Consider the following 23,237-nt stretch of genomic DNA (forward strand, 5'->3'; position numbering starts at 1 on the left):
GTGAGTCTCTCCCATTTTCGGCTGGTGGAGTTACTGTCTAATTGTTTTACTTTCCCTGCTTCTCCCGGCTAGCAAACAGACAGAACAACAGCGTTGTTAACCATGGGAGCCGACAGGTTCTGTTGAAGTAATGCAGCCTTGAAAAAAAAAAGCTACTGCTATTGCTGATAACTAAAGATAACATACCCAGCACACTATAATCTCATGCAATGTACTGCAGTTATTTTTTGGCAGTTGTGGGGTTAAATTGTGCTTCACAAATGGGCAGGCTGTGGAGGTGAGGAATTATGTGAGAGGACCTGATCTGTGCTTACTCTTCTGCCAGTTTGATTTACAGCAGCACCAATGTTTGCAGAAGTAAGTCGGTGTAAGGCTGTTACTGTGTTTAAATGGGGACTATTTAAGTATTATTTAAATGAAATAAAATGTATAAATATATGTATGTGTGTATATTCACACAGAGTAGGGAAATAGGCATTTTAATGGCTAATGTTATGCTTTTTAAGGACCAACCAATATTTTTAAACCAATTAAATATGTTTAACATGTAATGCAGAGGCATCTTACTTAAAAAGTGTATATATTCTTTTCTTTATAGTGCCCGTTGATTTAAAAACAAACAAAAACATTTTTTCTCTCTCTTCTGTATATCCCCTCTCTCCTTTTTCCTTTCTCTTCCCATCTCCCCTCCTCTCTTTTCACTTTCAATTTCCTCCTCTCTTCGATATCCTCTCTCCATCTCTGGATTTTCTCCTTTTTTTTCTCTCTTCCTTCTTTTGTGTGAGTGTGTTTGTTTGAGAGTTGGTGATGTGTGCTGTGTGTTGTATGAGAATGTGTGGTGTACGTGCTTATATGAGAGTGTGGTGTGTGTGTGTTGCATGAGAATATGTGGTATATGTGCTTGTATGAGAGTGTGGTGTGTGTTGTATGAGAGTGTGGTGTGTGTGTTGTATGAGAGTGTGGTGTGTGTGTGTGTTGTATGAGAGTATGTGGTGTATGTGTTTGTATGAGAGTATGTGGTGTATGTGCTTGTATGATAGTGTGGTGTGTGTGTGTGTGTGTTTTATGAGAGTATGTGGTGTATGTGCTTGTATGAGAGTGTGGTGTGTGTGTTGTATTAGAATGTGTGGTGTACGTGCTTATATGAGAGTGTGGTGTGTGTGTGTTGCATGAGAATATGTGGTGTATGTGCTTGTATGAGAGTGTGGTGTGTGTGTTGTATGAGAGTGTGGTGTGTGTGTGTGTGTTGCATGAGAGTGTGGTGTGTGTGTGTTGTATGAGAGTATGTGGTGTATGTGTTTGTATGAGAGTATGTGGTGTATGTGTTTGTATGAGAGTATGTGGTGTATATGCTTGTATGAGAGTATGTGGTGTATGTGCTTGTATGAGAGTGTGGTGTGTTTTGTATGAGAATGTGTGGTGTATGTGCTTGTATGAAAGTGTGGTGTGTGTGTGTGTTGCATGAGAGTATGTGGTGTGTGTGTTGTATGAGAGTGTGGTGTGTGTTGTATGAGAGTATGTGGTGTATGTGTTTGTATGAGAGTGTGGTGTGTGTGTGTTGTATGAGAGTATGTGGTGTATGTGCTTGTATGAGAGTGTGGTGTGTGTGTTGTATGAGAGTGTGGTGTGTGTTGTATGAGAGTATGTGGTGTATGTGTTTGTATGAGAGTGTGGTGTGTGTGTGTTGTATGAGAATGTGTGGTGTATGTGCTTGTATGAGAGAGTGGTGTGTGTGTGTTGTATGAGAGTGTGGTGTGTGTTGTATGAGAGTATGTGGTGTATGTGTTTGTATGAGAGTGTGGTGTGTGTGTGTTGTATGAGAGTATGTGGTGTATGTGCTTGTATGAGAGTGTGGTGTGTGTGTGTGTTGTATGAGGATGTGTGGTGTATGTGCTTGTATGAGAGTGTGGTGTGTGTGTGTTGTATGAGAGTATGTGGTGTATGTGCTTGTATGAGAGTGTGGTGTGTGTGTGTTGTATGAAAATGTGTGGTGTATGTGCTTGTATGAGAGTGGAGTGTGTGTGTTGTATGAGAGTGGTGTGTGTGTGTGTTGTATGAGAGTGTGGTGTGTGTGTTGTATGCAAATGTGTGGTGTATGTGCTTGTATGAGAGTGTGGTGTGTGTGTGTGTTTTACTACCTTTTACAACACTAAAGTTTGACTATAATCAGGAATAAAGCACACACAGATTTTAGTCACTTTTCAAAAAATTGCAGCTATCTTGTATATTAATTAAGAAATTTTCAGACCAGAATTAGGGTCGCAAAGGTATGTGGTATCATTACACTGGGTCTTGGGGAAAAAAAGTTTGAAGAACCCTGCTTTAGAGGAAGGGTGGTTGATTAATGGAATACAGTTTCATTAGAGATAAGGACAAATGCTTTAAGGGAAGTCAAGAATGTCTGACATACTCAAAAGGATATCCTTAGAACTATCTAAGCTAACACTTCAGGAAAAAAAGTGTTCTAGTTCTTGTATGCTATTAAAACATGTTTCTATGTAATGAGTAAGAAAGAAAATGTCATATGAAATGTTGTTATATTAAGTAGTTCAGTAGAAGACAGGCTTTGTTACTTCAAACTCCTTAATCATACAATTATGTTTAGTTGTACAGGTGGATAAACAAACTTCCATATCATTCATGGAGGTACCTTTTAACTAATTATACACGCTTATATTTGGGGAAAGAAACTGGTGTTAAAATGTTTCTGTTTATAATATTTCTTTCATGTAATTAGCAAGAGTCCATGAGCTAGTGACGTATGGGATATACATTCCTACCAGGAGGGGCAAAGTTTCCCAAACCTTAAAATGCCTATAAATACACCCCTCACCACACCCACAATTCAGTTTTACAAACTTTGCCTCCGATGGAGGTGGTGAAGTAAGTTTGTGCTAGATTCTACGTTGATATGCGCTCCGCAGCAAGTTGGAGCCCGGTTTTCCTCTCAGCGTGCAGTGAATATCAGAGGGATGTGAGGAGAGTATTGCCTATTTGAATGCAGTGATCTCCTTCTACGGGGTCTATTTCATAGGTTCTCTGTTATCGGTCGTAGAGATTCATCTCTTACCTCCCTTTTCAGATCGACGATATACTCTTATATATACCATTACCTCTGCTGATTCTCGTTTCAGTACTGGTTTGGCTTTCTACAAACATGTAGATGAGTGTCCTGGGGTAAGTAAATCTTATTTCTCCAACATAGGTGTGTCCGGTCCACGGCGTCATCCTTACTTGTGGGATATTCTCTTCCCCAACAGGAAATGGCAAAGAGCCCAGCAAAGCTGGTCACATGATCCCTCCTAGGCTCCGCCTACCCCAGTCATTCTCTTTGCCGTTGTACAGGCAACATCTCCACGGAGATGGCTTAGAGTTTTTTAGTGTTTAACAAGGCAAAAAATAAACCTAATTTTCGTCCCTTTCGTAGAAACGGACCAGCCCAAAGTGCTACGTCCTCTAAGCCAGAGGGTAATTCTTCTCAAGCCAAGCCAGCTTGGAGACCAATGCAAGGCTGGAACAAGGGAAAGCAGGCCAAGAAACCTGCCACTGCTACCAAGACAGCATGAAATGTTGGCCCCCGATCCGGGACCGGATCTGGTGGGGGGCAGACTCTCTCTCTTCGCTCAGGCTTGGGCAAGAGATGTTCTGGATCCTTGGGCGCTAGAAATAGTCTCCCAAGGTTATCTCCTGGAATTCAAGGGACTTCCCCCAAGGGGGAGGTTCCACAGGTCTCAGTTGTCTTCAGACCACATAAAAAGACAGGCATTCTTACATTGTGTAGAAGACCTGTTAAAAATGGGAGTGATTCATCCTGTTCCATTAAGAGAACAAGGGATGGGGTTCTACTCCAATCTGTTTATAGTTCCCAAGAAAGAGGGAACGTTCAGACCAATCTTAGATCTCAAGATCTTAAACAAGTTTCTCAAGGTTCCATCGTTCAAGATGGAAACCATTCGAACAATTCTTCCTTCCATCCAGGAAGGTCAATTCATGACCACGGTGGATTTAAAGGATGCGTATCTACATATTCCTATCCACAAGGAACATCATCGGTTCCTGAGGTTCGCATTCCTGGACAAACATTACCAGTTCGTGGCGCTTCCTTTCGGATTAGCCACTGCTCCAAGGATTTTCACAAAGGTACTAGGGTCCCTTCTAGCTGTGCTAAGACCAAGGGGCATTGCTGTAGTACCTTACTTGGACGACATTCTGATTCAAGCGTCGTCCCTTCCTCAAGCAAAGGCTCACACGGACATTGTCCTGGCCTTTCTCAGATCTCACGGATGGAAAGTGAACGTGGAAAAGAGTTCTCTATCTCCGTCAACAAGGGTTCCCTTCTTGGGAACCATAATAGACTCCTTAGAAATGAGGATTTTTCTGACAGAGGCCAGAAAAACAAAACTTCTAGACTCTTGTCGGATACTTCATTCCGTTCCTCTTCCTTCCATAGCTCAGTGCATGGAAGTGATCGGGTTGATGGTAGCGGCAATGGACATAGTTCCTTTTGCACGCATTCATCTAAGACCATTACAACTGTGCATGCTCAGTCAGTGGAATGGGGACTATACAGACTTGTCTCCAAAGATACAAGTAAATCAGAGGACCAGAGACTCACTCCGTTGGTGGCTGTCCCTGGACAACCTGTCACGAGGGATGACATTCCGCAGACCAGAGTGGGTCATTGTCACGACCGACGCCAGTCTGATGGGCTGGGGCGCGGTCTGGGGATCCCTGAAAGCTCAGGGTCTTTGGTCTCGGGAAGAATCTCTTCTACCGATAAATATTCTGGAACTGAGAGCGATATTCAATGCTCTCAAGGCTTGGCCTCAGCTAGCGAGGGCCAAGTTCATACGGTTTCAATCAGACAACATGACAACTGTTGCGTACATCAACCATCAGGGGGGAACAAGGAGTTCCCTGGCGATGGAAGAAGTGACCAAAATCATTCTATGGGCGGAGTTTCACTCCTGCCACCTGTCTGCTATCCACATCCCAGGAGTGGAAAATTGGGAAGCGGATTTTCTGAGTCGTCAGACATTACATCCGGGGGAGTGGGAACTCCATCCGGAAATCTTTGCCCAAGTCACTCAACTGTGGGGCATTCCAGACATGGATCTGATGGCCTCTCGTCAGAACTTCAAAGTTCCTTGCTACGGGTCCAGATCCAGGGATCCCAAGGCGGCTCTAGTGGATGCACTAGTAGCACCTTGGACCTTCAAACTAGCTTATGTGTTCCCGCCGTTTCCTCTCATCCCCAGGCTGGTAGCCAGGATCAATCAGGAGAGGGCGTCGGTGATCTTGATAGCTCCTGCGTGGCCACGCAGGACTTGGTATGCAGATCTGGTGAATATGTCATCGGCTCCACCTTGGAAGCTACCTTTGAGACGAGACCTTCTTGTTCAGGGTCCGTTCGAACACCCGAATCTGGTTTCACTCCAGCTGACTGCTTGGAGATTGAACGCTTGATCTTATCGAAGCGAGGGTTCTCAGATCCTGTTATCGATACTCTTGTTCAGGCCAGAAAGCCTGTAACTAGAAAGATTTACCACAAAATTTGGAAAAAATATATCTGTTGGTGTGAATCTAAAGGATTCCCTTGGGACAAGGTTAAGATTCCTAGGATTCTATCCTTCCTTCAAGAAGGATTGGAAGAAGGTTTATCTGCGAGTTCCCTGAAGGGACAGATTTCTGCCTTGTCTGTGTTACTTCACAAAAAGCTGGCCGCTGTGCCAGATGTTCAAGCTTTTGTTCAGGCTCTGGTTAGAATTAAGCCTGTTTACAAACCTTTGACTCCTCCTTGGAGTCTCAATTTAGTTCTTTCAGTTCTTCAGGGGGTTCCGTTTGAACCCTTGCATTCCGTTGATATTAAGTTATTATCTTGGAAAGTTTTGTTTTTAGTTGCAATTTCTTCTGCTAGAAGAGTTTCAGAATTATCTGCTCTGCAGTGTTCTCCTCCTTATCTGGTGTTCCATGCAGATAAGGTGGTTTTACGGACTAAACCTGGTTTTCTTCCAAAAGTTGTTTCTAACAAAAACATTAACCAGGAGATTATCGTACCTTCTCTGTGTCCGAAACCAGTTTCGAAGAAGGAACGTTTGTTGCACAATTTGGATGTTGTTCGCGCTCTAAAATTCTATTTAGATGCTACAAAGGATTTTAGACAAACATCTTCCTTGTTTGTTGTTTATTCCGGTAAAAGGAGAGGTCAAAAAGCAACTTCTACCTCTCTCTCTTTTTGGATTAAAAGCATCATCAGATTGGCTTACGAGACTGCCGGACGGCAGCCTCCCGAAAGAATCACAGCTCATTCCACTAGGGCTGTGGCTTCCACATGGGCCTTCAAGAACGAGGCTTCTGTTGATCAGATATGTAGGGCAGCGACTTGGTCTTCACTGCACACTTTTACCAAATTTTACAAGTTTGATACTTTTGCTTCTTCTGAGGCTATTTTTGGGAGAAAGGTTTTGCAAGCCGTGGTGCCTTCCATTTAGGTGACCTGATTTGCTCCCTCCCTTCATCCGTGTCCTAAAGCTTTGGTATTGGTTCCCACAAGTAAGGATGACGCCGTGGACCGGACACACCTATGTTGGAGAAAACAGAATTTATGTTTACCTGATAAATTACTTTCTCCAACGGTGTGTCCGGTCCACGGCCCGCCCTGGTTTTTTTAATCAGGTCTGATAATTTATTTTCTTTAACTACAGTCACCACGGTACCATATGGTTTCTCCTATGCAAATATTCCTCCTTAACGTCGGTCGAATGACTGGGGTAGGCGGAGCCTAGGAGGGATCATGTGACCAGCTTTGCTGGGCTCTTTGCCATTTCCTGTTGGGGAAGAGAATATCCCACAAGTAAGGATGACGCCGTGGACCGGACACACCGTTGGAGAAAGTAATTTATCAGGTAAACATAAATTCTGTTTTTCTGTGACACTCTAAGCTATGGTTGGGCACTTTATTTATAAAGTTCTAAATATATGTATTCAAACATTTATTTGCCTTGACTCAGAATGTTCAACATTCCTTATTTTTCAGACAGTCAGTTTCATATTTGGGATAAATGCATTTGTTTCAATCATTTTTTCTTACCTTAAAAAATTTGACTTTTTCCCTGTGGGCTGTTAGGCTCGCGGGGGCAGAAAATGCTTCATTTTATTACGTCATTCTTGGCGCAGACTTTTTTGGCGCAAAATTTTTTTTTCTGTTTCCGGCGTCATACGTGTCGCCGGAAGTTGCGTCATTTTTTGACTTTTTTTGCGTCAAAAATGTCGGCGTTCCGGATGTGGCGTCATTTTTGGCGCCAAAAGCATTTAGGCGCCAAATAATGTGGGCGTCTTTTTTGGCGCTAAAAAATATGGGCGTCATTTTTGTCTCCACATTATTTAAGTCTCATTATTTATTGCTTCTGGTTGCTAGAAGCTTGTTCACTGGCATTTTTTTCCCATTCCTGAAACTGTCATTTAAGGAATTTGATCAATTTTGCTTTATATGTTGTTTTTTTCTTTTACATATTGCAAGATGTTCCACGTTGCAACTGAGTCAGAAGATACTTCAGGAAAATCACTGCCCAGTGCTGGAGCTACCAAGCTAAGTGTATCTGCTATAAACTTTTGGTATCTGTTTCTCCAGCTGTTATTTGTATTGCATGTCATGTCAAACTTATTAATGCAGATAAAATTTCCTTTAGTACTGTTACATTACCTGTTGCTGTTCCGTCAACATCTAATTTTCAGAGTGTTCCTGATAACATAAGAGATTTTATTTTTTAAATCCATTAAGAAGGCTATGTCTGTTATTTCTCCTTCTAGTATACATAAAAGTCTTTTAAAACTTCTCTTTTTTCAGATGAATTTTTAAATGAACATCATCATTCTGATACTGATAATGGTTCTTCTGGTTCAGAGGTTTCTGTCTCAGAGGTTGATGCTGATAAATCTTTGTATTTGTTCAAGATGGAATTTATTCGTTCTTTACTTAAAGAAGTGTTATTTGCATTAGAAATAGAGGATTCTGGTCCTCTTGATACTAAATGTAAACGTTTAAATAAGGTTTTTAAATCTCCTGTAGTTATTCCAGAAGTGTTTTATCTCCCTGATGCTATTTCTGAAGTAATTTCCAGGGAATGGAATAATTTGGGTAATTTATTTACTCCTTCTAGACGTTTAAGCAAATTATATCCTGTGCCATCTGACAGATTAGAGTTTTTTGGGACAAAAATCCCTAAGGTTATGGGGCTGTCTCTACTCCTGCTAATGTACTACTATTCCTACGGCAGATAGTACTTCATTTAAGGATCCTTTAGATAGGAAAATTGAATCCTTTCTAAGAAAAGCTTACTTATGTTCAGGTAATCTTCTTAGACCTGCTATATTTTTAGCGGATGTTGCTGCAGCTTCAACTTTTTGGTTAGAAGCTTTAGCGCAACAAGTAACAGATCATAATTTTATAGCATTATTATTATTCTATAACATGCTAATAATTTTATTGGTGATACCATCTTTTGATATCATTAGAGTTGATGTCAGGTATATGTCTCTAGCTATTTTAGCTAGAAAAGCTTTATGGATTAAACTTGGAATGCTGACATGTCTTCTAAGTCAACTTTGCTTTCCCTTTCTTTCCAGGGTAAATAATCATTTTCGTTCCTTTCCTCACAACTAGGAACAAAAGCCTGATCCTTCATCCTCAGGAGCGGTATCAGTTTGGAAACTATTTCCAGTTTGGATTATATCCAAGCCTTATAGAAACCTATAGCCAGCTCCTAAGTACCTATGAAGGTGTGGCCCTTATTCCAGCTCAGCTGGTATGGGGCAGATTACGTTTTCTTCAAAGAAATTTGGATCAATTCCGTTCTTAATCTCTGGTTTCAGAAACATTGTTTCAGAAAGGTACAGAATTGGCTTCAAGTTAAGGCCTCCTGCTAAGAGATTCTTTTCTTTCCCGTGTCCCAGTTAACACAGCAAAGGCTCAGCATTTCTGAAATGTGTCTCAGATCTAGAGTTGGCTGGAGTATTTATGCCAGTTCCAGTTCTGGAACAGGGGCTGGGGTTTTATTTTATCTCTTCATTGTACCAAAGAAGGTCAATTCCTTCAGACCAGTTCCGGATCTATCAATATTGAATCGTTATGTTAGGATACCAACATTCAAGATGTTTACTGTAGGACTATCCTGCCTTTTGTTTAGCAAGGGCATTATATGTCTACAATAGATTTACAGGATGTGTATCTGCATATTCCGATTCATCCAGATCACTTTTAGTGTCTGAGATTCTCTTTTTAGACAAGCATTACCAGTTTTGTGGCTCTACCGTTTGGCCTAGCCTCAGTTCCAAGAATTTTTTTCAAAGGTTCTCGGTGCCCTTCTTTCTGTAATCAGAGAATAGGGTTTTGGTATTTCCTTATTTGGACGATATCTTGGTACTTGCTCAGTCTTCTCATTTTCGAAGAATCTCATACGAATCGACTTGTGTTGTTTCTTCAAGTTCATGGTTGGAGGATCAATTTACCAATCAGTTAATTGATTCCTCAGACAAGGGTAACCTTTTTAGGTTTCTAGATAAATTCAGTGTCTATGACTCTGTCCTTGTCAGACAAGAGAAGTTTAACATTTGATATCAGCTTGTCAAAACCTTCAGTCACAATCATTCCCTTTGGTAGCCTTATTCATGGAAATGTTGGGTCTTAGGACTGCCGCATCAGATGCGATCTCCTTTGCTCGTTTTCACATGCGACCTCTTCAACTCTGTATGCTGAACCAATGGTGCAGGGATTACTCAAAGATATCTCAATTAATATCTTTAAACCGATTTTACGACACTCTCTGACATGGTGGACAGATCACCATCGTTTAGTTCAGGGGGCTTCTTTGTTCTTCCGACCTGGACTATAATCTCAACAGATGCAAGTCTTACAGGTTGGGGAGCTTTGTGGGGGTATCTGACGGCACAAGGGGTTTGGGAATCTCAGGAGGTGAGATTTCCGATCAATATTTTGGAACTCCGTGCAATTTTCAGAGCTCTTCAGTCTTGGCCTCTTCTGAAGAGAGAGTTGTTCATTTGTTTTCAGATAGACAATGTCACAACTGTGGCATACATCAATCATCAAGGAGGGACTCACAGTCCTCTGGCTATGAAAGAAGTATCTCGAATTTTGGTTTGGGCGGAATCCAGCTCCTGTCTAATCTCTGCGGTTCATATCCCAGGTATGGACAATTGGAAAGCGGATTATCTCAGTCGCCAAACGTTGCATCCGGGCGAATGGTCTCTTCACCCAGAGGTATTTCTTCAGATTGTTCAAATGTGGGAACTTCCAGAAATAGATCTGATGGCTTCTCATCTAAACAAGAAACTTCCCAGGTATCTGTCCAGATCCCGGGATCCTCAGGCGGAGGCAGTGGATGCATTATCACTTCCTTGGAAGTATCATCCTGCCTATATCTTTCTGCCTCTAGTTCTTCTTCCAAGAGTAATCTCCAAGATTCTGAAGGAATGCTCGTTTGTTCTGCTGGTAGCTCCGGCATGGCCTCACAGGTTTTGGTATGCGGATCTTGTCCGGATGGCCTCTTGCCAACCGTGGACTCTTCCGTTAAGACCAGACCTTTTGTCTCAAGGTCCTTTTTTCCATCAGGATCTGAAATCCTTATATTTAAAGGTATGGAGATTGAACGCTTGATTCTTGGTCAAAGAGGTTTCTCTGACTCTGTGATAAATACTATGTTACAGGCTCGTAAATCTGTATCCAGAGAGATATATTATAGAGTCTGGAAGACTTATATTTCTTGGTGTCTTTCTCATCATTTTTCTTGGCATTCTTTTAGAATACCGAGAATATTACAGTTTCTTCAGGATGGTTTAGATAAGGGTTTGTCCGCAAGTTCCTTGAAAGGTCAAATCTCTGCTCTTTCTGTTCTTTTTCACAGAAAGATTGCTATTCTTCCTGATATTCATTGTTTTGTACAAGCTTTGGTTCGTATAAAGCCTGTCATTAAGTCAATTTCTCCTCCTTGGAGTTTGAATTTGGTTCTGGGGGCTCTTCAAGCTCCTCCATTTGAACCTATGCATTCATTGGATATTAATTTACTTTCTTGGAAAGTTTTGTTCCTTTTGGCCATCTCTTCTGCCAGAAGAGTTTCTGAATTATCTGCTCTTTCTTGTGAGTCTCCTTTTCTGATTTTTCATCAGGATAAGGCGGTGTTGCGAACTTCTTTTGAATTTTTACCTAAGTTGTGAATTCCAACAACATTAGTAGAGACATTGTGGTTCCTTCATTATGTCCTAATCCTAAGAATTCTAAGGAGAAATCGTTGCATTCTTTGGATGTTATTAGAGCTTTGAAATATTATGTTGAAGCTACTAAGTCTTTCCGAAAGACTTCTAGTTTATTTGTTATCTTTTCCGGTTTTAGAAAGGCCAGAAAACTTCTGCCATTTTTTTGGCATCTTGGTTGAAATCTTTAATTCATCTTGCCTATGTTGAGTCGGGTAAGACTCCGCCTCATAGGATTACAGCTCATTCTACTAGGTCAGTTTCTACTTCCTGGGCGTTTAGGAATGAAGCTTCGGTTGATCAGATTTGCAAAGCGGCAATTTGGTCCTCTTTGCATACTTTTACCAAATTCTACCATTTTGTTGTATTTTCTTCTTCTGAAGCAGTTTTTGGTAGAAAAGTACTTCAGGCAGCGGTTTCAGTTTGAATCTTCTGCTTATGTTTTTCATTAATCTTTATTTTGGGTGTGGATTATTTTCAGCAGGAATTGGCTGTCTTTATTTTATCCCTCCCTCTCTAGTGACTCTTGTGTGGAAAGATCCACATCTTGGGTAGTCATTATCCCATACGTCACTAGCTCATGGACTCTTGCTAATTACATGAAAGAAAACATAATTTATGTAAGAACTTACCTGATAAATTCATTTCTTTCATATTAGCAAGAGTCCATGAGGCCCGCCCTTTTTTGTGGTGGTTATGATTTTTTTGTATAAAGCACAATTATTCCAATTCCTTATTTTATATGCTTTCGCACTTTTTTCTTATCACCCCACTTCTTGGCTATTCGTTAAACTGAATTGTGGGTGTGGTGAGGGGTGTATTTATAGGCATTTTAAGGTTTGGGAAACTTTGCCCCTCCTGGTAGGAATGTATATCCCATACGTCACTAGCTCATGGACTCTTGCTAATATGAAAGAAATGAATTTATCAGGTAAGTTCTTACATAAATTATGTTTTTTTTCTTAGAAGTAAAATTTATCAAAAACATTCCATCTTGCTAAACTAAAACATAAATAATTTTGGGGCACCTAAAAATATAAAATTTATTGCCACGATTGAATGAGCACACCGATGTTAAATTTAAAGGGAAACTAAATCAAGAATTGTTCTTTAATGATTAAGATAGAGCAATCAAATTTAACTCTCTAATTTACTCCTATTATTAATTTTTCTTCGTTCTCTTGATATCTTTATTTAAAAAGCAGGAATGTGGGGGGAACTTCCGGATGGTGGCCATAACAGGTCGCAATTCTGTTCACTGCTTCAAACTCTCACAAAAAACTGCATATAATCTCCTTTTTCATGCTCCATTGAGCATTAACTCTTATTCAACTCTATACTGCAAAGCTCTTTCGACCAGTATCACCCTATTTAGATTCAAAGCCAGTTTCAGCCTACTGGAATATTACAACGGTTGCAGCCTACTACCTAACCCCCCGGCAGGGGACCTGTGTTCCTCTATCATTATGGAGCAGTGCTACCCCGCAAGACACTGCAATAACATTTATATACCTGAGATTATACACATGCTGGCTTTACATCTCCTGTGAGAGCTTGCTATGGAGACCGCTAAGGCTATTATTGGAGATATACGCTGCCTGCTGGAAGGCTATATAAATACATATGAAGCAACACTACGTAAAGAACTCAAGTGCGGTAGTGCTAGTGCTTTCAAACAGCCTAACTCAAAAGACCCAACTTCACACCATAAGGGGAGTGGTGGCGCCTTGGGGCCCCGGTGCCCACCACTCACCAATATTGGACCCTTAACAGATCATGAGATTGGCTCGGAAGAGCTGGAAAAACGATGCAGAGAGAAGGCAGCTGCAATTGCAGTGAATACCACAGGGCATCATGCATACCTAACAGACACAAAAAAATGTCCTGCATGCTGACACAAGAATCCTGGACACCCAGTTCTAATGGCACCACCGCTGGAGATCCTATTAAAAAATATTGAAAGTACACCGCTACAGTCACTAACCTCACCAGGATCTAATCTTGCACAGCTTGGCAGTTTCTCTATCGCAGCTCCATTTAGAGCCCGGCTGTAGGCGGCTAAAGGGACAACAAAATGTCGTCTAATCGGAACACCTTGCAGAGCTTTTGATTGCCTCATCCCTGCTGAATATCACAAACGAACAATAAAATCCGGAATTGGGTGACCTATACTTTATTTCCTGACTGATATCAGATTCCCAGTCTGCTGATATCACCATGTGAGGTCCACCGCACAGAGGCAAATTTCATCAAGTGTCGCATTCATTTAGTATGGTTTCACTGCAATTTTAGGTTTTATTTTCTAACATAATATTAAGGTCCGTTTCCACCAACAACTCTAGATGGGAGCGAGGTAACTGGACTGAATACAGGAGATGCCCATACCTGTCTGTATTATAATAATCACTAGAGTTTAAACCCCTTTACTTACTCCCTGTAGTTACTCATCCCAATTACCTACAGTGAACATTATTAAGGGGAGGTATTTATGGTTGTCACTTTATGTCACTACTGCTAGAAGAAGGCATTGAGATATGGACACTTAGTGTCACAATATAAGGGGTATAACGACTTAATATCTGAGTGTATCTCAATATTAAAAAAACAGATATATGAGTGCACACAAAGGCTCTACCAAACAATTAATAATGAACTAACCTGTTAATTAATACCAAACTAAAAGCATAGGTAATCGCATCTATATGGCACATTTATTTGACACATTTATTTATAATATAATATGGTACATAAAAACATATTTAATCAAATACAATGCATAAAATTGATAAGGTGCACCTTATTTAAAACAAAAATTAGTAAATGGGTTAAAAACATAATTTATGTAAGAACTTACCTGATAAATTCATTTCTTTCATATTAGCAAGAGTCCATGAGCTAGTGACGTATGGGATATACATTCCTACCAGGAGGGGCAAAGTTTCCCAAACCTTAAAATGCCTATAAATACACCCCTCACCACACCCACAATTCAGTTTAACGAATAGCCAAGAAGTGGGGTGATAAGAAAAAAGCGCGAAAGCATATAAAATAAGGAATTGGAATAATTGTGCTTTATACAAAAAAATCATAACCACCACAAAAAAAGGGCGGGCCTCATGGACTCTTGCTAATATGAAAGAAATGAATTTATCAGGTAAGTTCTTACATAAATTATGTTTTCTTTCATGTAATTAGCAAGAGTCCATGAGCTAGTGACGTATGGGATAATGACTACCCAAGATGTGGATCTTTCCACACAAGAGTCACTAGAGAGGGAGGAATAAAATAAAGACAGCCAATTCCTGCTGAAAATAATCCACACCCAAAATAAAGTTTAATGAAAAACATAAGCAGAAGATTCAAACTGAAACCACTGCCAGAAGTACTTTTCTACCAAAAACTGCTTCAGAAGAAGAAAACACATCAAAATGGTAGAATTTAGAAAAAGTATGCAAAGAGGACCAAGTTGCTGCTTTGCAAATCTGATCAATCGAAGCTTCATTCCTAAACGCCCAGGAAGTAGAAACTGAACTAGTAGAATGAACTGTAATCCTTAGAGGCGGAGTTTTACCCGACTCGACATAAGCATGATGAAATAAAGATTTCAACCAAGATGCCAAAGAAATGGCAGAAGCTTTCTGGCCTTTTCTAGAACCGGAAAAGATAACAAATAAACTAGAAGTCTTACGGAAAGACTTAGTAGCTTCAACATAATATTTCAAAGCTCTAACAACATCCAAAGAATGCAACGATTTCTCCCTAGAATTCTTAGGATTAGGACATAATGAAGGAACCACAAATTCTCTACTAATGTTGTTGGAATTCACAACTTAGGTAAAAAATCAAAAGAAGTTCGCAACACCGCCTTATCCTGATGAAAAATCAGAAAAGGAGACTCACAAGAAAGAGCAGATAATTCAGAAACTCTTCTGGCAGAAGAGATTGCCAAAAGGAACAAAACTTTCCAAGAAAGTAATTTAATGTCCAATGAATGCATAGGTTCAAACGGAGGAACTTGAAGAGCCCCCAGAACCAAATTCAAACTCCAAAGAGGAGAAATTGACTTAATGACAGGTTTTATATGAACCAAAGCTTGTACAAAACAATGAATATCAGGAAGAATAGCAATCTTTCTATGAAAAAGAACAGAAAGAGCAGAGATTTGACCTTTCAAGGAACTTGCGGACAAACCCTTATCTAAACCATCCTGAAGAAACTGAAAAATTCTCGGTATTCTAAAAGAATGCCAAAAAATGATGAGAAAGACACCAAGAAATATAAGTCTTCCAGACTCTATAATATATCTCTCTAGATACAGATTTACGCGCCTGTAACATAGTATTAATCACAGAGTCAGAGAAACCTCTTTGACCAAGAATCAAGCGTTCAATCTCCATACCTTTAAATTTAAGGATTTCAGATCCTGATGGAAAAAAGGACCTTGCGACAGAAGGTCTGGTCTTAACGGAAGAGTCCACGGTTGGCAAGAGGCCATCCGGACCAGATCCGCATACAAAAACCTGTGAGGCCATGCCGGAGCTACCAGCAGAACAAACGAGCATTTCTTCAGAATCTTGGAGATTACTCTTGGAAGAAAAACTAGAGGCGGAAAGATATAGGCAGGATGATACTTCCAAGGAAGTGAAAAAATGCATCCACTGCCTCCGCCCGAGGATCCCGGGATCCGGACAGATACCAGGGAAGTTTCTTGTTTAGATGAGAAGCCATCAGATCTATTTCTGGGAGTTCCCACATTTGAACAATCTGAGGAAATACCTCTGGGTGAAGAGACCATTCGCCCAAGTGCAACGTTTGGCGACTGAGATAATCCGCTTTCCAATTGTCCATACCTGGGATATGAACCGCAGAGAATAGACAGGAGCTGGATTCCGGCCAAACCAAAATTCGAGATACTTCTTTCATAGCCAGAGGACTGTGAGTCCCTCCTTGATGATTGATGTATGCCACAGTTGTGACATTGTCTATCTGAAAACAAATGAACAACTCTCTCTTCAGAAGAGGCCAAGACTGAAGAGCTCTGAAAATTGCACAGAGTTCCAAAATATTGATCGGAAATCTCACCTCCTGAGATTCCCAAACCCCTTGTGCCGTCAGATACCCCCACACAGCTCCCCTACCTGTAAGACTTGCATCTGTTGAGATTATAGTCCAGGTCGGAAGAACAAAGAAGCCCCCTGAACTAAACGATGGTGATCTGTCCACCATGTCAGAGAGTGTCGTAAAATCGGTTTAAAGATATTAATTGAGATATCTTTGAGTAATCCCTGCACCATTGGTTCAGCATACAGAGCTGAAGAGGTCGCATGTGAAAACGAGCAAAGGAGATCGCATCTGATGCGGCAGTCCTAAGACCTAACATTTCCATGCATAAGGCTACCAAAGGGAATGATTGTGACTGAAGGTTTTGACAAGCTGATATCAATGTTAAACTTCTCTTGTCTGACAAGGACAGAGTCATAGACACTGAATCTATCTAGAAACCTAAAAAGGTTACCCTTGTCTGAGGAATCAATGAACTGATTGGTAAATTGATCCTCCAACCATGAACTTGAAGAAACAACACAAGTCGATTCGTATGAGATTCTTCGAAAATGAGAAGACTGAGCAAGTACCAAGATATCGTCCAAATAAGGAAATACCAAAACCCTGTTCTCTGATTACAGAAAGAAGGGCACCGAGAACCTTTGAAAAAAATTCTTGGAACTGAGGCTAGGCCAAACGGTAGAGCCACAAAACTGGCAATGCTTGTCCAAAAAGAGAATCTCAGACACTAAAAGTGATCTGGATGAATCGGAATATGCAGATACACATCCTGTAAATCTATTGTGGACATATAATGCCCTTGCTAAACAAAAGGCAGGATAGTCCTACAGTAACCATCTTGAATGTTGGTATCCTAACATAACGATTCAATAATGATAGATCCGGAACTGGTCTGAAGGAATTGACCTTCTTTGGTACAATGAAGAGATAAAATAAAACCCCAGCCCCTGTTCCAGAACTGGAACTGGCATAATTACTCCAGCCAACTCTAGATCTGAAACACATTTCAGAAATGCTGAGCCTTTGCTGTGTTAACTGGGACACGGGAAAGAAAAAAATCTCTTAGCAGGAGGCATTAACTTGAAGCCAATTCTGTACCTTTCTGAAACAATGTTCTGAAACCAGAGATTGAGAACGGAATTGATCCAAATTTCTTTGAAGAAAACGTAATCTGCCCCATACCAGCTGAGCTGGAATAAGGGCCGCACCTTCATAGGTACTTAGGAGCTGGCTATAGGTTTCTATAAGGCTTGGATATATTCCAAACTGGAAATAGTTTCCAAACTGATACCGCTCCTGAGGATGAAGGATCAGGCTTTTGTTCCTTGTTGTGAGGAAAGGAACGAAAATGATTATTTACCCTAGAAAGAAAGGGAAAGCAAAGTTGACTTAGAAGACATATCAGCATTCCAAGTTTAATCCATAAAGCTTTTCTAGCTAAAATAGCTAGAGACATATACCTGACATCAACTCTAATGATATCAAAAGATGGTATCACCAATAAAATTATTAGCATGTTATAGAATAATAATAATGCTATAAAATTATGATCTGTTACTTGTTGCGCTAAAGCTTCTAACCAAAAAGTTGAAGCTGCAGCAACATCCGCTAAAAATATAGCAGGTCTAAGAAGATTACCTGAACATAAGTAAGCTTTTCTTAGAAAGGATTCAATTTTCCTATCTAAAGGATCCTTAAATGAAGTACTATATGCCGTAGGAATAGTAGTACATTAGCAGGAGTAGAGACAGCCCCATAACCTTAGGGATTTTTGTCCCAAAAAACTCTAATCTGTCAGATGGCACAGGATATAATTGCTTAAACGTCTAGAAGGAGTAAATAAATTACCCAAATTATTCCATTCCCTGGAAATTACTTCAGAAATAGCATCAGGGAGATTAAACACTTCTGGAATAACTACAGGAGATTTAAAAACCTTATTTAAACGTTTACATTTAGTATCAAGAGGACCAGAATCCTCTATTTCTAATGCAAATAATACTTCTTAAGTAAAGAACGAATAAATTCCATCTGGAACAAATACAAAGATTTATCAGCATCAACCTCTGAGACAGAAACCTCTGAACCAGAAGAACCATTATCAGTATCAGAATGATGATGTTCATTTAAAAATTCGTCTGAAAAAAGAGAAGTTTTAAAATACTTTTACGTATACTAGAAGGAGAAATAACAGACATAGCCTTCTTAATGGATTTAAAAAAATAAAATCTCTTATGTTATCAGGAACACTCTGAAAATTAGATGTTGACGGAACAGCAACAGGTAATGTAACAGTACTAAAGGAAATTTTATCTGCATTAATAAGTTTGACATGACATGCAATACAAACAACAGCTGGAGAAACAGATACCAAAAGTTTATAGCAGATACACTTAGCTTGGTAGCTCCAGCACTGGGCAGTGATTTTCCTGAAGTATCTTCTGACTCAGTTGCAACGTGGAACATCTTGCAATATGTAAAAGAAAAAAACAACATATAAAGCAAAATTGATCAAATTCCTTAAATGACAGTTTCAGGAATGGGAAAAAAATGCCAGTGAACAAGCTTCTAGCAACCAGAAGCAATAAATAATGAGACTTAAATAATGTGGAGACAAAAATGACGCCCATATTTTTTAGCGCCAAAAAAGACGCCCACATTATTTGGCGCCTAAATGCTTTTGGCGCCAAAAATGACGCCACATCCGGAACGCCGACATTTTTGACGCAAAAAAACGTCAAAAAATGACGCAACTTCCGGCGACACGTATGACACCGGAAACAGAAAAAAAAATTTGCGCCAAAAAAGTCAGCGCCAAGAATGACGCAATAAAATGAAGCATTTTCTGCCCCCGCGAGCCTAACAGCCCACAGGGAAAAAGTCAAATTTTTTAAGGTAAGAAAAAATGATTGAAACAAATGCATTTATCCCAAATATGAAACTGACTGTCTGAAAAATAAGGAATGTTGAACATTCTGAGTCAAGGCAAATAAATGTTTGAATACATATATTTAGAACTTTATAAACAAAGTGCCCAACCATAGCTTAGAGTGTCACAGAAAATAAGATTTACTTACCCCAGGACACTCATCTACATGTTTGTAGAAAGCCAAACCAGTACTGAAACGAGAATCAGCAGAGGTAATGGTATATATAAGAGTATATCGTCGATCTGAAAAGGGAGGTAAGAGATGAATCTCTACGACCGATAACAGAGAACCTATGAAATAGACCCCGTAGAAGGAGATCACTGCATTCAAATAGGCAATACTCTCCTCACATCCCTCTGATATTCACTGCACGCTGAGAGGAAAACCGGGCTCCAACTTGCTGCGGAGCGCATATCAACGTAGAATCTAGCACAAACTTACTTGACCACCTCCATCGGAGGCAAAGTTTGTAAAAACTGAATTGTGGGTGTGGTGAGGGGTGTATTTATAGGCATTTTAAGGTTTGGGAAACTTTGCCCCTCCTGGTAGGAATGTATATCCCATACGTCACTAGCTCATGGACTCTTGCTAATTACATGAAAGAAACTTTGTTTGCAAAATATTGCGTTTGCAAAATATTCATATGTATACATACATATCAATAACTTCCATAATTATTTTAATTAAATAACTATACATATGGTTATGTGAATAGAAGGAAAGTTTGCTGCAATACTAATAAATCTACTGTATTATGCTGCTAATTGGTACTTCAGCTGAAACAAACTGGAAACAATAAAAAAGCAAGTCAAGGAAAAATACTATCACTTTAAGACATTGGGTATAAAAGGTTGAGAGGAAGTACACAGGCTTATCTTGAAAAAAGCCTCAAGCTGAAATGCGTTGATGATAAGCAGTCCTGTGTAGCTGGCCAGCTCTTAACGGACACACTGTGAACGAACTATTTGAGTTCCTACTAACGGATCTTATTTGATTATCCTTTGGGCTTTACACTATCCTGGGCTTAGTGTGAAGTTTTGAAGTGGCGACACTGGGAGATAAGTGCTTATGAAACACTGAAAAACTTTAACACTGAAAGAATCTTTGTTGCAGACTGGGTTTTTAAAAAACACCGGTAATCTGACTGCTTGATTGGCTGAGTGGGCTGACACGTGACGAGAATACGTCAGAGGATTGTCAACAGCTGCCTGAACGCCAACTGCACGCTGCAGGAGAGCAGATCGGAGAAAGCGGTTAGAAAAGTACCTGCTTTCGGATTCTGGTGAGTATACCCCTCAGGCCCCAGTGGAAATACTTACACGCAAATACCTTATATAAAGTGAACTGGTTAAACTCATAATCCAAACGGGAAGCTAATCTGCAATATTGTTGTGCCGACTATGGCTATTATCCATTGGGACACAAACACAATTGTGGGTCCTTTCTAAACCAACCACTGTTTAATTAAGCAGCTTTTCCAGTAGATTATCCAATACTTCAGGAAAATAATATTTTGCAAACGCAATATTTTGCAAACGTAGTTTTAACCCATTTTTGTTTTTGTTTTAAATAAGGTGCACCTTATCAATTTTATGCATTGTATTTGATTAAATATGTTTTTATGTACCATATTATATTATAAATAAATGTGTCAAATAAATGTGCCATATAGATGCGATTACCTATGCTTTTAGTTTGGTATTAATTAACAGGTTAGTTCATTATTAATTGTTTGGTAGAGCCTTTGTGTGCACTCATATATCTGTTTTTTTAGTGCTTATATTTATAGTGTGAAGTTTGGAATTGTCACACTAGTGAGTTGCTATTTCTGCCTTAAGGGTACACTTGTGTTATTTTATTGTATCTCAATATGACATAGTTATTATTCTGACTGTATACACTGCACTACACCATCAGACTCTTGATGCAGCCATATATTCCATTTGTACATAATAGTCACCTACCCACTAGGCCAGTATATATTCCAGGCAGTTATCTCCAAGGTACCCACTACTATTCCATAATGAATTGTGGATTATTGTTACCTCTAGCCCCTCATCCATGTGAGCAGGATATATGTCCATGGGTAGATCGAAATAACCCAGGACTAGTACCAGTATTTACCTGTCATATTAGAGGAATACAATTGGATACCGTACTTACTTGCTGCTAGTGTTTTTATTTTGTTACCCATTTTTTATCATAACTAATAAAGTTTATATATTTTATATTCCATTTGTACATAATTCCTACATTAGAGGGAAGAGTGCTTTCTATAGTATCCTGTCCAGTGCCTATGCTGGCATTGTCTTTTCCAAATGTTTCAATATTGATACTTAACACCTCTACACTCCATATACAATAAATGAACAGATTTTGTTGATTATCAAAAGATTATAGTATTTCCTCTCACAAAATAAGATTGGTGCCATTTCTTTCTAAAGTAAACGTGAATACAGGAGATGCTCAGATGATTATTTCTGATCTTGATTAACTATATGTTGAGCCTTTACATTGGGACTTACAGTTGTACTCAACATGGAGTCATAAGGGCAAATATTTCCACTGATGTTGAGCTAGTACAGTTTATATTTATATAGGCAGAACAGCACACCACATGAGCAACACACAATATACCCAAGTAAAGGTATGATACAATATTGTTTCATGAGGGTTATTACCATTTTCCTGCCTGCGGCTGGGCAGAAATCTCGGTTTACACTGTAATCGACAGCATTAAGCTGCTAGATTCTCTCATTGTTTACCTATATTCCACTAAATCTAATTAGCTTACTTAACTTTGCAATAGACAGCCCTATGCTACCATGATCCCCCATTATATTTATATTTACATATCTATATTCTATAGATTCAAACCAGTTAACAGATATACATGTTTCTCCAACATTGGTGTGTCCGGTCCACGGCGTCATCCTTACTTGTGGGAAATATCTCTTCCCCAACAGGAAATGGCAAAGAGTCCAAGCAAAAGCTGTCCATATAGTCCCTCCTAGGCTCCGCCCACCCCAGTCATTCTCTTTGCCGCAACATCTCCACGGAGATGGTTAAGAGTATGTGGTGTTTAGTTGTAGTTTTTTATTCTACTATCAAGAGTTTGTTATTTTAAAATAGTGCTGGTATGTACTATTTACTCTGAAACAGAAAAAGATGAAGAGTTCTGTTTATGAGAGGAAGATGATTTTAGCAGCAGTAACTAAAATCGTTTGCTGTTTCCACATAGGACTGTTGAGATGAAGTAACTTCAGTTGGGGGAAACAGTTAGCAGAATTTTCTGCTTAAGGTATGACTAGCCATATTTCTAACAAGACTGTGTAATGCTGGAAGGCTGTAATTTTCCCCTCATGGGGACCGGTAAGCCATTTTCTTAGTCTCAAACAGAATAAAGGGCTTAATATGGGCTATAAAACTGGTAGACACTTTTATGGGCTTAATCGATGGCTTTATTTGAGCATTTTATACATGTTTATGTTTGAAATTCACACTTATAAGCTTGGGGAACGTTTTTTAACGTCAGGCACTGAGTTAGACACCTTTCCAGTCAGGAAGGGCCTTCCCAGTTGTAGGCTGAGCCTCATTTTCGCGCCATTACTGCGCAGTTACTTTTGGGAGCAAGACATGCAGATGCATGTGTGTGGATCTGAAAGTGGTTGGAAAAGTTCCTAGAAGGCTTCATTTGGTATCGTATTTCCCCCTGGGTTTGGTAAAGTCGCAGCAAAGGCTGTAGCTGGGACTGTAGAGGGGTTAAAACTGTAACAGGCTCCGGTTTCCTTATTTTAAGGGTTAATGCTCTGAAAATTGGTGTGCAATAATTTTAATGCTTTAAGACACTGTGGTGAAAATTTGGTACATTTTGAACAATTCCTTCATACTTTTTCACATATTCAGTAATAAAGTGTGCACTGTTTAAAATTTAAAGAGACAGTAACGGTTTTGTTTTAAAACGGTTTTTGTACTTTA

The 23,237-nt window shown here is 39.7% G+C and overlaps 1 protein-coding gene across 1 annotated transcript in view; it reads left to right on the forward strand.

Annotated features, from left to right (window-relative positions):
* Window positions 1-23,237, forward strand: part of ASXL3 (ASXL transcriptional regulator 3) — a 539,404-nt gene that overhangs the window by 395,903 nt on the left and 120,264 nt on the right. The window lies entirely within an intron of this gene.

The sequence above is a fragment of the Bombina bombina genome, chromosome 5 (genome assembly GCF_027579735.1).
Source record: "Bombina bombina isolate aBomBom1 chromosome 5, aBomBom1.pri, whole genome shotgun sequence".
In the NCBI taxonomy this organism is placed as follows: domain Eukaryota; kingdom Metazoa; phylum Chordata; class Amphibia; order Anura; family Bombinatoridae; genus Bombina; species Bombina bombina.